Source organism: Coptis chinensis, chromosome 9, assembly GCF_015680905.1.
Source record: "Coptis chinensis isolate HL-2020 chromosome 9, ASM1568090v1, whole genome shotgun sequence".
NCBI classification, from domain to species: Eukaryota; Viridiplantae; Streptophyta; class Magnoliopsida; order Ranunculales; family Ranunculaceae; genus Coptis; species Coptis chinensis.
The window spans coordinates 74,836,854-74,843,916 of record NC_141464.1 but is presented as its reverse complement, the minus strand read 5'-3'; the positions used below and the strand labels follow the sequence as shown (position 1 = coordinate 74,843,916).

Genomic DNA, 7,063 nt, shown 5'->3' with positions numbered 1-7,063 from the left:
TAGACAGTAACGTTATGACAGATGATTCTAACGAGTTTGTTTTTAGAAGGATAGGATTTACTATTCATAAAAGACTTGCGGTGCAGCTTGTTGCATGCTTGTCCTAATCATATGTAAAATTCGGGTTATCAGTCTCAATAAAATTTCCACTTGAAAAAAAAATAAAAAAAAAAAGTGTGGAGAGAGAAATTCTCGATTTGTATTTATCAGTCACACTCAATGTAAAAAGAAAACAATAAAATAATACAAGATGGGAGGGTGACAATCTAAGAGCAGCAATGGCTTCGGGTTTGAAGTCGACTCGTAGGCCTACACCCTTCTTTACTTCTGCTGGAGTCAATCTCCAAGTCATGGGACCTGAGTTTTCACCCCAGAAATCAAGTAGCTCAGATACTTTCTCCAAGTTAAGGATGGTTGCCATTTGAGTGAGACGAGTAAACTTGTCTCTGACAGTCCTTTGGGTCATACTAGAGAAATGGCTGACTAGTGCACGTACATCTCTGTTGAGTTGCAAGCCACCAAGTTGACTGAACCTCTTTTGCATCATGATAACTTCTAGTCCTTTTACTATGAAGTCGATAACAAAGTGAACAAATGAATCGTAGTTGTTGGTTGTCATTAGAGGCTGGAGCCATGCTGCATTTGTCTCCACTGCATGGAGGAGCTTCTGAACCCATGGATTGTTCACCTCATTCTCTGCATACTCGGCTTCAGACAACTCATAGCTTATTATTCCAACACTGGACGGATGCGTGGTGTTACAGTGGTCACAAGTTGCTCCATCCCAGCATTCAAGACTTGCTTGAAACTGTTGTTCATCTCTCCCAATTCAGATAAACAAGATTTAATCTTCTCTCTGTCAGCCGGTGCTGGGAATACCTGTGGACAATAACACAGCTGATAAAGAACTAAACCAAAGCAGGACAATAACACAGAGCTGATAAAGAACTAAACCAAAGTAGGATATCAATAAAAGTTTCAATTATCAAAACAAAAGCAAGATAAGACAAAGCATAAACCACTAAGGACCACACAGACATTAAAACAAGTACACCTCTATTTACAATTTTAAGTCAACTTTTTTCTGTGTATAGCAGAATTTGGGAAGTTAGGCATGGAAGTGCCAAAGAGTTATTTAGTTTATGTGATATTAACAAAGTGGCGAGGAAATTGAGGACTGTTTAAAAGAAATGTGGTTCAAGCATCGAAACTATTATTGAAATATTGAAGGCTGTTCAACCGCGGCGATAGTGACTATCTCAAAGAGCCACAAACAACGAATACAAAGTTTTCAGTTTCTAAGTAGAATATTAACTTAAATCTCCTGGTGAAAACATAAAAATCTGACAACATAAATATGGGAGGGTTAGAGCCACTCCACTCCAAAAGTGGAACTACATCATGAAGCAGTGCTATCTATATGTGAGATGATCTCCCTCCGTGAAGATCATCCTCACAAAAAATCAGCTCATTAGCTTATTTCCATTTCATTTCCCCATTAATCATTGCTTACATAGCATAGTTTATGATCAAGAAACTATGAACCAATGTGGCTACAGTCAGGAGTCAGTTTTCACTTGCAACGTCATTATGCAATGCGGAGCAATGACATTCTAGTCTCCTCACAAGCCGCCTAAAGATCTTTAATTCAATGTATCTGGGTTGCAAACTGGCAGTATTAGATTTTCACAACTTGCAACACACATGAAGGGATCAAGCACTCAGGCGTCTAAAATTTATCATCAGTAAAGTGGATACCTTCAAAAGATGCTAGGCCTAACCAATCTCTAGTAACACTTGAGAAGGAACTGCTAGTTTATTTCTTATTGTATAATTTTGTATAAGTGATAGGATGCCACTACTTGACGATCATTACAAAATATATATGGCGTAAATCAAATAATAAGATGGACCACCAAAGACTATCATACTCGAAGTGTAAAAGGCACCAAATCTATGAGTTCTGATTCTTTCTATTAAAAGACAGGCATTGGATAGTTTTATTTACTTGTCATTTTGCAATCTTACTGGAATTAATACCAAATTTTGCTTCCTTAGCAGAATACAATTAAGGATGAAAGACAAAGTATGTTCAACAAACTCATCAACAAAGCACATGTGTATCTATAACATCAAAAGAAGAACGGGGACATTGCTGATCACAGACTAAAAAAGACCAAAGTCAATGCACATGTTCCATATTAACTCGTGAGCAACAATATTCCCCGACTCTATGTGGAACCAAAAAAATGGAAATGCAGAACCTCTGATTATGAGTTAGAACTACTGACTGAAATCAATACAAGGATATGGATTTCCATAAGTGCATAGAGCTGTTAGGCCATGATCAAGCAGGGAAATGCAGTTCAAGCATCAATTTTTTTTTCTTTTTAAGCAGTGAAGGCTGGTCAACATCGATGATACTAACTCTCTCAAAGCCCGATCAGTGAAGTTCAAAGATCAAACCTTTGCGTGGAGTGAGAAGGTAAACAACAAGTACAAAGTTTTATGTTTCTAAGTTGAATGTAACCTAAATCTCTCCCGCCATTGGGGATATTATCCTTAAAAACTCGTCTCATTTGAATATTTCTGCTAGTTTCATTTCCCCCTAAATCATTGCATATATAGCAGAGTTTATCATCAAACAACTATAAACTAATGTAGTTTACAATCGGGAATGAGTTTTCACCGGAAAGTCTACCCACGGTTAAGCAATGACCTCTAGTCAACTCCCTAATATGGCTTACAATCAGGAGTGGGTTTTCACTGGCAATGTCATCGTTTTGCACTATTCTATACGCGCGCAATCAGATAAAAACAAAATGGAAGTTGAATTCCATCAAATTTTGCAGTGAGTAGGTGTCTTCAGATTATGAATGGACTTCGACTTTGACATTCCACAGTTACAAGTTGGGGTCCTTTAGCAAGACATAACTAGACATTAATATGTAACACATAACACATTGCATGGTCCCCACAATCTTTTCCTAAACCATTAAGGACCTCTAATAGTAAAATGAATGTAAAATCATTCAATCACAACACAAAATGAAGAGCACACAAACATTGCAATAAGTACAACCTAAATTACCTTTTTCGGTCAGATAATTATTTATTATATTAATCTTTCAGTTTTTCCAGGATTTAGGGAGTTGTGTAGAAGTGCAAAAAAGCTTTTTACTATGCGTAATATTTAATAAGGTAGCGAGGAAGTTGAGGATTAATTCAGAGAAATGCTGATCAAGCATCCAAAATTGGTCGAAGTTCTGAGGACATCGCCTAAAGGGAATTTAAGGACTGGGTACGTATTATGGAAAACCCAGATCAAATATCTATTATGCATCCTCTCTAAATGAAAATCCTCCCTGCTTCTTTAAACTCTATACTAAAACTAGATTGACTTCTCTGAGAAGTTAAATAGTTAATAACCAAGTCCTCGCACCAAAAGCTAAGCACGATTCAAATTTCAACAAACAAACTCTGGCAAGTGGCAACAGACTGTTCAGTAACACTAACTTTCTCAATCTTTCAAGATACACCATAAATGTACATAGATTTTCTTTAATTAAAATGAATATAAATATATATTCCAACTAAAAAATTTATATATATTCTCCATTAATAATCATAAACTTTTACTAAAACTAATCACTGACACTGTTGAACATAGGGGATAAGTATGTATCTTAAGACGCCAATTAGTGAAACCATGGAGTGAGTATAACGACAAACAACAAATGCAAAGTTTTCTGTTTCTATGTATAATATAACTTCAATCTCCTACCCAAAACATGCTTCAACCATCTCACAACATTTACATGAGAGGGTAGAGCCACTCCACCCCAAAAGTGGACTAGATCTTGAATCAGGGGCTACTTATTTGACGAAATGATCTCCCTGCCATGGAGATCATCCTTGCAAAAATCAGCTCATTTAATATTTCCTTTATTTTCATTTCCCCCTGAACCATTGCTTATATAGTTATATAGCATAGTTTATCATCAAGTAACTTTAAACCAAAGGGGTTTACGATCAGGGTGGGTTTTCACTGGCATCTGCCATTATGCAGAGTCAAGCAATGCCATTCGATTCTACTCACGTCAGCAAGCCGCCCAAAGGTCTCTTATATCTGGGAGACAGTATTATAAGTTTCCACTAATAGCAACACACATCAAGAGCTCAGGTGTCTAAATTTTCTCATCAGCAAAGATGACATCTACTAAAGATGCACGCCTAACTCATATCTGGTATCACATGCTACAGCATTACCAGACCATTTATTACGCATTATTTGATTGGTGATAGAATGCCACTAGTCGACAATCAGTACATACAAAAATGGCGTAAATCAGATAACATGATGAAACTACAATAAATTACATAGAAACAGACATTAAGCAAGTGCATTTTATTTGTCATTTTGCAATATAATGGCATAAATACCATATGCTTGCTTCCTTCTTAGCATAACACATTTAAGGATAAACAAGAAAGTGCGTTCAGCAAAATCATCAGTAAAGCGCATGCATTCTTCACTAAATTCAGTCAGTTGCATAACACAATTTGTGTACACATAAATGAAAAGGAAAGGATATTGTAAATTGAATCAGGCACATACCTCTACACATTGCTCCACAATCTCATAAGGACATAACTTGACATCCAAGGACATACTCGCCACTGACATCCATATTGTTTAGAGCTGTTGCAATCTCTGTTCCAGTCTTTTGGACACCTGCCCCACCTAAGAACAGCTTACTTGGCTCCATCATTTTCTGTTGCAATGCCTCCTGATACTCATTGCTCAACAAATTTATTGCACCACTAAGCACTGCAAGCACTGAGTTGGAATTTGAAGTTGAGATGGCCCTTCTGCAGCATTTCTGAAGTACATAAAACACATCATCAACCATAGAAGTCGTGAGGCAGGTACATTGTTCATCGATCTTTATTGCCTTCCTCACATTCTCCACCATAAAGAATTCCTCCAGAATCACATAAAACCCAGTAATATCCTGAACCACTCTGCTAAAAGTACCACTTTTAAAAGTTTTCGTGGCTCGTGGACCTAGTTCTGGATCAACAGAACTCAATCCCCTAATTTTGGACACCATGAATTCAGTATAATCATCTCCCAACTGCGTCAACGACAATATCTCATCAAGATACCGCTCAATTTCTTTTGGATCTGGTCCTTCCACTACTGCAACGGAAAGCAAATTCTTACTATAAGAATTAATATGGGACGCCAATCTAGACAATCTCCTGTACTCCATATACTTCTTCAAAATAAGAGAACCCCTCGAATCACATTCCTCTTGAAGCTCAATAATCGCATAAGCAATAGCATCTTCACCGCAAAGACTTCTCAAAATCTCATCATTTTCTTCCACAGCCAAAACAAAATTCAAACTGATAAATATTAAGTGTGTACGAAGTTTGTTCCAGGAATGAAGCTACTTGATACCAAGAACTGCGGAATACAATCACCATTCATTTGTCAAGAAACCTCGGACGTGAAGGTGCTTTTTTAAAAAGGAGACATTGTCTCTGGAATTCATTCCCCATCTAGAGCGGAGATTGTCGAAACCACAGACGGCGCCAATGTAAAGGGGTGTTTTGGGTTTCCTTAAGAAAGAGAGAGAGGGTTGAGATTTTCTGGAGGGACCGAGTTCGCTAAGGAGCGAGCTGCCTACGTATCCTCTTTTGGTTTTTCTTTTCTGGGGAGAGAGAAATCAGGTCCGATGTAGTTTAAATAGGTGGTATTTATAGGCTTGCGAAGTTTCAATCCTAGAGGCACGTGTGCTTTTTCTCGCGATGTAAAAGGTAGAGATTGTGAATGAGTGTTGGGCTGGTTTTAGTATAAGTCGTGTGTTGATTGGGAGTTGACGCGGTAGTCACTATTCCCTGGTGGTGGGAAATACAAGTAAGATTTTGGTAATGATTACCCCTGGTGGTGACCTTATTTGAGGTGTTCTGTCTCTGGCCATGTGTTCGTACCGAGACATTTTAGTTCATATCACCTACATGAAAGGAGTTGCTCACAGATCGGTCTTGGAGGTCGATGTTTTGGGTTCACCTACGCGTGTGTATGTCTTCCTGCGGAGCCGCTCCGCGTTAGGTCGGTCTTGGAGGTCGATGTCCTGAGTTCTCTTATGCTTCACGCGTGCGTGATAATCCTTAATGAGGATATTACTCCTCTACCGACCCTCTCGATGATTGTTTATGTCGCGGGAAACGGCTCTCTGAGAAAAAAATGTGTGCGTGTGGAGCATGGAGCGAGCTGCGGTGGATGATCCGACTAAGATGGCGCAAATTTTGAATCCTGTGGCATGATGATTTGGCGGGAAAGGGGAGTAGTTCCAGAATTGCACGCGTGACAAAATCGTAGCGGTTGGCTTTTAAGAAAACGTGTCGCCGCGTTATTCAGGCTGGCTGAAAAAGACAGTCCTCGACGATGTGCGGGCTAGAGCAGCGTAAGGCAGTAATCATAACTTCTTGGTAACCGCGGGCGGTTTGTACAAAAATCAAATTTGGGACAACTGAAATAAAAAAAAAAAAAGGTATTTTCTGTTTTTTCTTAACAATAAAGCCGCTAAGGTGGTTCCGGTCAAAGCGAAGGCTGCTATTGTTTAGCTTTCCATTTTCAATTTGCTTTCCTCTCTTTCAAGTCGCGATTTGTTAAGTAGGTAGGTCGGTGACATTAAAGGTTGTAGGGTTTAAGCTCGAAAGTAAGTGATAAAAGGAAACGTTATAATGTCCGGATTCGATGATACTTCGATCGGAAGAGGTTTGGGACATATCATTAAGTTGTAGAGTATGAGGATGAAGAATGGGTGAGTGTTGGCATTGAAATCGAGTTGGAGGAGGAGCTAGGGTAGATGAGGGTAATACCGATCTAGGTCGAAAGGTGGCGTGTGGCTAAGACGTCAGTCGAAGCGGAGATGTCGCCATCAAGCGAGTTGCCTCTTAGAACGGTAAACCATCGTCTCGCAAAACTCGTTCCCCGGGCCCGAGGCGTATGGGATCAATATCCCGACACGGAGATATCACGAGCCCGCGG

At 39.1% G+C, this 7,063-nt stretch overlaps 1 pseudogene across 1 annotated transcript; it reads right to left on the bottom strand.

Annotated features, from left to right (window-relative positions):
* Positions 1-35: 35 nt before the first annotated feature.
* On the bottom strand, positions 36-5,450 carry LOC147478035 (conserved oligomeric Golgi complex subunit 4-like; annotated as a pseudogene). The gene is made up of 2 exons (XR_015207956.1): positions 4,619-5,450; positions 36-879 (listed from the first exon to the last, which is right to left on the bottom strand). The product of XR_015207956.1 is annotated as a conserved oligomeric Golgi complex subunit 4-like (transcript).
* Between the last annotated feature and the right edge of the window lie 1,613 nt (positions 5,451-7,063).